At 48.2% G+C, this 8,086-nt stretch overlaps 1 long non-coding RNA gene across 1 annotated transcript; it reads left to right on the forward strand.

Moving 5' to 3' along the window:
- Positions 1–1,275: 1,275 nt before the first annotated feature.
- Positions 1,276–7,453, forward strand: LOC136050059 (uncharacterized). The gene is made up of 3 exons (XR_010622371.1): positions 1,276–1,695; positions 3,491–3,621; positions 6,188–7,453. It is a non-coding gene; the product is annotated as an uncharacterized LOC136050059 (long non-coding RNA).
- The last annotated feature ends 633 nt before the right edge of the window (positions 7,454–8,086 follow it).

Here is an 8,086-nt window from a genome sequence, read left to right on the forward strand (position 1 = left end):
TGAGGGATCTGCACTGCTGGTGGGAATATCTGGGGGTTGGAACTTGGTGGTCTTCAAGTTCCCTTCCAACCCAACAACTGCAGTCTCCCCATAACAATGTGCCAATGTGAGAACCCCCTAGCTTTGCTGAAGTCCCTCTTGCTTGCATGGCTTTTGCGTGCACATTTAAATGTATGCATACCCAGACACGTGATTGACTGCTCTTATTAGATATATTTATCTTGTTCAAGACCTACCTCAAGCCTTTCCCAGAAGAGCAAGGACTATCAGCTCTGTTGCTCTGCTGTGCTCAGCAGGAGCTGTTTGGGAGCATGGAGAGCAGTGGTGGCAGTGGGGGCCAAGTGTTCCCCACCCACCACTGCTGTGACTCTTCTGTTCTCAGCTCCGTACTCTCAGTTCTCCTCCCCCCCACCCCCAGCTGCTGCCAGTGCTGACGGCTGATGCTTGCTCTCCTTGTAGCTGAAGCAAACCCCCCTGCATTTCTGCTTCCTCCTGCAGGACAGATTTACTCACTGTGGTGACCCTGTGGTTGCCACATGTTCGTTAAGTTAAAGGCACGGCTCCTAATCTAATGAAACAGAAATCCATCAGATGTATATAATCATTCTGTTCTAGTTTCAAGAACACGTCCTGTTCTCCTCCTCACTGATTCCATGAGTGAGGTCTTCACACTGGAAAGGCACTCACATGCAGCGTGCCAGGGTGGGCTGCTAAAAAGTGTGCACCCTGTTTGGGTTTCAGCAGTGGCAGTGGAGCTCAAGGGGATGTTCCCAACTGAAGGAGAGGTATTTGTGCATGGAGTAAGAGCAGGTAGCTGGGGCTCCTGGAGGTGTAGCAGGAGAACTGAGTCAGCAGTGTGCACCTGGGGGCATGTGGCTGAGCTGTGCACTGAAAGGTGCTCTCACATGCTGCTGTATGATGCCATTAAACACAGCCAGAGATGCAGAGAACTGCTCTGAAGCTGAAGAAGAGCTGTAACTTAGGGGAGTAGGGTTTTTTGAGGGAAAAAAAAATAGCGTTTCAGACAGTTTGTAAGTGCATTAAATGTTAATCTTCACAAAGTGGTTAAGAAACAGCAAATGACTTATTTCAGGCACAAAACAAGCAGGCTGGTGTTTCAGGGTAACAGGGGACTTAAAGAAGTCTGTTCTGCTCTGGGGTTTGCAGGTTTGTTGTCGCACAGAAGGAAGCTGAAGAGCTCAGAGGCAGGAAGAGGATTCTTGTAGTGCTGCTATATGATCCCGGGTGCTGGGCTAGGGCCGTGGCTGCGGCACTGGGAAAGGGGCTGGGGGTGCTGACCCCACTGCTGCTGTAGCTCCCACAGCCAACACACTCAGATCACATAGTATCTGGGCTTCGGCATCACGTTGAGTCAGATGACAGCAGCAGATCCACTTCATGAGTCATCTGCTTAATCCCTCTCCAGACAGAGTGCTCTTCCTTTTGTTATTAGTCAGTTTGTCAGCGTGCTGCCTTGCTGTTAGATGTGCTGGTTGTTGTTTCCTTGCAGCCTAAATGAGGTCATTTTCCCTGTGCTTTTGACTCTGTGGCAGTGGCATTTCCAGCCACAGTGAGGATTTCTACCTCTGCAGGTTAGCTGGGTTCATGCCGTGCTCCAGCAGATTGCTTCCCCTCCTGGAAGGAGAACTGGCAAGGAGGTTTCCCACAAAGAACAGATTGAATCCGTTGGGCCTGGTAAGAGATGTCTGTGATCTGTGCAATGTGCTGGGCTGTGCCTTACAAATAACACACGGTCTGTTGCTTTTCTACCGGGGCGATGATAACTCAAAATGAGACCGTTCTCTGGCCGTTCGTGGGGGTGTGACCTGGGGAAGCTGTCCCAGCAGCTGTGAGAGCTGTGTGAAATTTCTGTCCTGAAATCCCATACCCTGTGAGATGCTTCAGGCTTTGCTGCCAGCCTGAAACCTGAATTCTGCCTGTGGAGGTCTATGAAACTTTCAGGAGAAGCACGGCCAGTTTTTGTTTCAGCCGAGGTTTGCAGTAGTGCCATAGGTTCGGTTAAGTGCTGAATATGTGGAAATGAACTCCTTTCCTTCCATGCAAATGTTAATTTAGTTCGCTTTGTTTAGCTGCGATGGCAACACTGTTTTTGGAAGTGTTTTGTGTGTGTGAGTCATCAATATCTGAGTGATGTTTCTATTGTGCTCATATGCCAATGGTCCTAAAAAGCATCAGCAATTCATCTGTTCCAGCTGGGACAAGAAAGACTGACAAACTGCAGTGCCGCATCAAAAAGTGACTAAAAATGGAATCCTAGGGTATGTTTATTGCATCTTCGTGACTGTGGGAGTGAGGGACTGATTCCCTTGCACGCAGCAGTGCTTGGGGTTGCTGCTGTGGGCTGTCTGCCTCAGCCCGTGGGGCTGTGGAGTGGACGTGTGCTGCTCTGAAGGCTGTGCTGTGCCGCAGCAGCCCTCGCTTCAGCCACCAGGTTCATGCGTAGTGATCTCAGCTGCTTTGGTCGATAGGGATCAGTACATTAGCTTAAGGACCAATATATTTGCTTAGTGAAAGGGGTCGATGAGTGCTAGTTCTGAAACTCTCCGGTTTAGCTTTGCTTGCTGTGTGAACAGCACGATCCTGCTTCGCAGGAGCACTGGAGTCACAATAGGTGATTTTTGTCTTTGTATCCACCAGGCACAAGGGCTTTTTCCTTGGATTTCACACACGTTGTTCTAGGTGCCAGTGTGCTAAGACAGAAAGTTGCTCGTTATGGCCTAACAAGCAATGGAAAATTGCCTAAATGGGGGAAACAGCCAAAGATCAGCCGAAAGTCACCGTGATGAAGATGATGATGGTAAACTGAGGTGAAAGGAAGTGGTCTATGACCACCAGAGGCCCCTGCCATGCATCTCCGAAAGGAAGTTAGCATATATTAATGAGTTCTTGGAAAAGAATGAATATGTGCACCAATGTATAGCATATATATATATCTTAACTGTTTAAACGTAGTACTTGAACCCTGAGGACACGCGCTTGGTTTGTCACGTCGCGTGGTACATACTGTGGGGAATAAAGGAATGCTGACTTTCTAACACCATGTTTGGGTTTGAGGGCTCTCTTCCCAGGTTTTGGATGACAGTAGCACTGTGTGCTGCAGGCTGAGGTGAGGTGAGGCTGAGAGCCTTGGGATGGAGGTTCTGTGTTCCAGCTGTAGTGTGGAAATATTCTTTCTTTGTCTGCCTGCCCTTGGCTTCTCTACCAAAAATAAGAGACGAGGAGTCTACAACCAATGAAATATGGGAAAGGTCCCAAAAAGCAAACATGAGCCAAGTTAGATTTCTTTGTGCTGCTTCTGTCTCTAATAGGCTCCTCCAGAGACTGAAGCATTGCTGCTTGACACAGATTCCTGCTCTGGATCCTTTTTGATTAAAGTTTATCATTGTGAATAGAGATTTTACCACTACGCAGAGTGCCCTGCCCACCTGGGGTTGGGATGCTATTGCAATTTACACTGTTTTCCAAACAGTCACTCTGGGGAGTGGCAGTGCCCTGCCTGGTGTCTCACAATGGTGCCCGTGCTGCCCAGCTCCCAAGCTGCCTGCAATTGGTCAAGATGGAAAGGAGCAGTTAGAATGCTCTGCCCCACACCTGTCCCAGGTAGGTGTGCCCTGGCCGGCCTCTCGTCATCAGCTCCTCCCACTGGCAGGGAAGCAGATTGAGACAGAAAGGTTTTTAAGGTCAGTGCTATCTATTCAGAGCAAGACTAGAAGGCCTGACCTTTTTCAAATGGTGAGCGTTGTCAGTGCTCCCATTGGGATTTTTCCCCAGGTGACTGCTTAAATGTCACTAGTGGTAAACTAGGGGACCAGAACCACTGTGAACTCCTTTCTTTCCATCATGAGACATCACTGACTTCTAATGAGGTTACATATTCTCCTAAAGTTGAAAACATGCTGGAGCATAAATGCATTTTTCCTGCCATATCCATTTTGTGAAAACAAACTTTGCAACGTTGTCTGTCTTTAGCAATGCAAAAGAGACATCTTGTATGGCTGCAATTAATACTCCAGCAATAACTCAGTGGCGTATATTCCTCGTGTTTATTGATTAGTGAACAAGCCCCCTGGGCTTACATTGCTTCCAACACATTTGGTTCCAGCTGAATACCTGCAGTGTGCATTGATCTAAGTGTGTGATTTCCCCTAAATATCAGCCTCCCTCTCCTACCGCATCGCAGCCGCACGCGCTCATGTAGCAGTGCAGAACCAAGTGGCTGAAAATGAAAAATCGCCATGTGAAAAATGAAAGGGCACCTGTTCCAGTCTCTGCTGACATCCATGAGCCCTCTGTCACGTCAAGATTACACCTGCATAATTCACCTCTCTGCAACAGAGTGACTCCTGATTTCTACTTGTGTGTGAGGAGAAGCTCGGGTCCCTCAGGGGTGATGGTGGCTCAGTGCTTCAAAGCTTTGGGTGCAGAAAAGGACCTGATAGCAAAGTTCAAAGCAAATGGATGCTCACGTCTTTGCAGCTTGTGTTTTCTTTGTGAGCTTACCTACAGATCGCTGCACAGGCATTTCCAGTATAGGTGTGGCTGCAGTCATTACTGCTCATTCTTTTGAAGGAACACATGCTTACAGAAGAGTAGGATGTGAAAGCAGATGGATGTGTCTGAATGGACACGCAGTGACCAGAGGAAAGTGGAAGGTGATGAGCAGTAGGAGGAGCTGCCCAGCAGGACAAGGGCAGGGTGGGAGCTGGGGAGGTGCACCCTGATGTGGCCATGCATGCTGCCCATGCTTCATGTGGCAGGGAGCACCTGGGGTGGGGATGGGGGCAAAGAGGACGGCTGCTAAGGAAGAGGAAGGCTGCGTAAAGAGGGTGCTAGAGCTGTGGGAGTAATGAGCTGCTGCTGTCAGCTCCTCAGCCTCTGAGCTATTTAAAAGTTGATACTGGAGTATTAAATGGCGTGTGGCAAGGAGAATGGAGATGTGGATGAGTTTTCAAGCCAGAGTTCTGGTGTGGGCTAATTCCGCAGTTCTATTCATAGCTGCATGGTAGAAGAGCATAGGCTGCATGTGGAGGAGTAAGAAGAAGCTGATAAGCAAATCAGTGAACATTAATGCATCTGTGATGGGGAATGTCTTCCTGCTGCCGTGAGTTGTGCTGCTCCTAACCAAGGATAAAGCACTGGGCACAGTGCTGACTTTGCTTCCACCTGCCAGGACCTCAGCCAGTCCTTGCTAGGAAGGGTCCCAGCTGTGAGGACTCCTGAACACAGGTCCCAGCAATTCCAGGGCCATTCCCTCAGTGCTCAGATGCCTGTGCTCTGCTTGCTGTTGCCCACAATGGATGAGCCACTCACCTAACAAGGTCTCTCCCAGCCCTGCTTTGCTGCAGCTTGAACAGAGCCCTCCTCTCTGCACTGCTGGAGGCATGATATCTCCATAACTGCTTTCTGCAAAGACCTGGAGAAGTGTCTCTTCCTAAAATTCCATTTCTCCTTGCCTTGTGCCAACATTTAACCAATCTATTGCAGCAGCAATAGTGAAGAAGGCTGTGGAGGCCTGCAGGTGCCAGTCTGAGGCTCTCATAGCTGGTAAAGGGCAGGGCTGGGATGTGGGAAGCCAGAGGCTTGGGTGCAGAGAGCGAGGAGGGCTTCACCCCGAGTCCAGCCAGCCCTGCTCACCCTGAGCAGTCCCAGCTGTTGCTTTGGATTGCAGGCTAAGAGGCTGTCTCCAAGGTTCATTAGGCTCTCGCCTATTAAGGGCTTTAAAAACTCGGGTCAAGACCTTGAAACAGATCTGCAGAATGCGAGGGAGCAGAGATGTGTTCTATTCACACAGCGAGGGGAGCAGTTCTGGGTCAGCCCTGCGTGGATGGGTGCGTGCAGCACTGCAGCTGGAGCTGACTGCAGGCACGGGGCAGCAGGAGGAGAGGGAGCAAACCACCCTTAGCCCTGCTTGGATACAGGGGTGCAGACACATGTGGGAGGCCGCTCCAGCACTGCCCACACTGTGCTTCATCAGCTACATTTCCAGAGCTGTCAAGGCTGAGTTGCTGCAATTACAGAAGTGTTTTATTTTCTTGTAGGAAGGTTGCACACATTTATTTTCATTCAGGCCATGCTGTCCCTGGAAAGTTGCTGCTAAGAACCAAGACAGTTCCTGACATCCAAACACTGCCTTTCTGCTCTTATTTTTCCTTGTATATTCCCATAGGACACGTGAATGGCAAACTGTGCTCCTCAAAGCCTTGCAAACAAAGCCCGCCAGAAACCAGTCTCAGCTTTGACCAGAAGGATTTCAAGGTGAATCCTGAATGCCATCGAGAAAATGTATCTGCGTCCGACAGCATCCTTTGATTCCCTGCTATGCTGAAGGATTATCTAGCAGGAAGAATACCTGTTCACCACTGATGGCTCCCAGTGGTCCTGCAAGGAGGACTGCCTGCTCTCTGGTGCAGCAGAGGCTCCAACACGAGGATGGCTTGCAGCTTGCTGAACCCGCTGAGGCTCTGAGCAGTCCCCAGGCACCGCTCCCATCCCAGTAAGAACAGGATTTCCATCAGCACTCTGATGTCTGGATGGAAACTGGGACTGCAGCTCATACATATACAGACGGAGCTGCTGGACCAGTAATTCTTCTGTCTCTTTTTCTACTTCTAAGACGTAGCTCTGGATTGAAACTCTGAAAATGGAAGGCCCAGACCCTAGAAGCAGGGTGACGATTTGGAATGTGTTGTGTCCCACCTGGGTGCGTGACCCTCCCCTCACTGCAGAGGAGGAAGGAGCTCCGTCCTTTGGGGGGATATTCCAGTTTGGGGTAATGCAAATGGGAACACCACATGTGTCCTTTTTCATTCAAATTACATACAAAAAATTGTGATACGAGTCATGAGCAAAGGCAGAACAGAGCCTGGAGTCTTTAATCTTTAAAATCTATTTTACATGATTAAAAGGATCCTGCCTGGAGAAAAGCAAGACTGGCTATTTATATCTCCATTCTTCTCCCCCCTCTCTTTTTTTCTCAGAAAATACTGAGCAGTCTTTCACATCTGAAAGACCACGGCTGGCTGCCATTAATTTTAATGCTAAATCCTCATCAGCATTTCAAAACATTATGAAAATGTCGAAGAAACTGTCTTCTAGTAGCTTGAAAATATTGCAGGCAGCAACCTAAATAATACTGTAAGTGCTCTGGTAAGTACAAGAGCACATGCTGGAAAGGAAAAGAGGAAAAGAAAAGGCTTTAGACCACCACACGAACATCACTTCTACAAAGCAGGCGTAAATGGATTGCAGGATTTCATGGGCGCTGAGAGTCTCAATTACTGACGGAGCTGCACCTCTCTTAGAGAGAGCATGGCTTTATTTTTTAGGGAATGCATCAAATATTGAATGCTGCTGTTTGCTGTGCAATCCACTCTGTGGATAAGTGCATAAATAACCTTACATGTAGGGTCCTGTTTTGGCCAGCAAATGCAATTAAAGGAATGAGATATGTCATAGACTATAATATTAGTGCTCTATTCTGCTGCATTTGCAAAGATGATGGATGCCAATTAAACTGAAATCAATGGCCATGGGCTAAGCAAATGATGACTCTGATCAAAGCATTCCTCCTTAGCAAAGCAGTAAATTGGTTCCTAAACTGAAATACATATTTTTCATGGTTGTGCTCAAAATTAAACAGGTGCTTAAGAAACTTTCTGTTTAAGGAAAAGTTGGGAAATACATTTTGGGGTTTAGTTTTGAACTGGGAGTATCCATGATTACCTGCATCTATGTGGATGGTATTGATAGATTCCTATGCCAAATTTCACTGGGGTTTCAGGATACGATCTTGCTGTCTCATGCTCAGTTGTATTTAGAGCACTCCAGCAGGGCAGGGAACTGTACCAGGACTTCAGAATCACGTGCTATTTCTGCTTCCTTTGATGGTGAGGCTTTTCCTGAAGTTTGTCCTTCATTGGGACAGAGCACAGGAGAGTGCTCCTCCTCTTCTCCCTCCACAGTACATGGGATGCTGCCATGTAGGGTGGCTCTCATAGGGTCAATTTTGCAGCAGGGATTTCCTTCACCTTGAGAAACAGGTTTTGAGTCATGCCAAATTTTCCCA

The sequence above is a fragment of the Cyrtonyx montezumae genome, unplaced genomic scaffold (assembly GCF_038088225.1).
Source record: "Cyrtonyx montezumae isolate F1298 unplaced genomic scaffold, pur_monq_1.0 scaffold_23, whole genome shotgun sequence".
In the NCBI taxonomy this organism is placed as follows: Eukaryota; Metazoa; Chordata; class Aves; order Galliformes; family Odontophoridae; genus Cyrtonyx; species Cyrtonyx montezumae.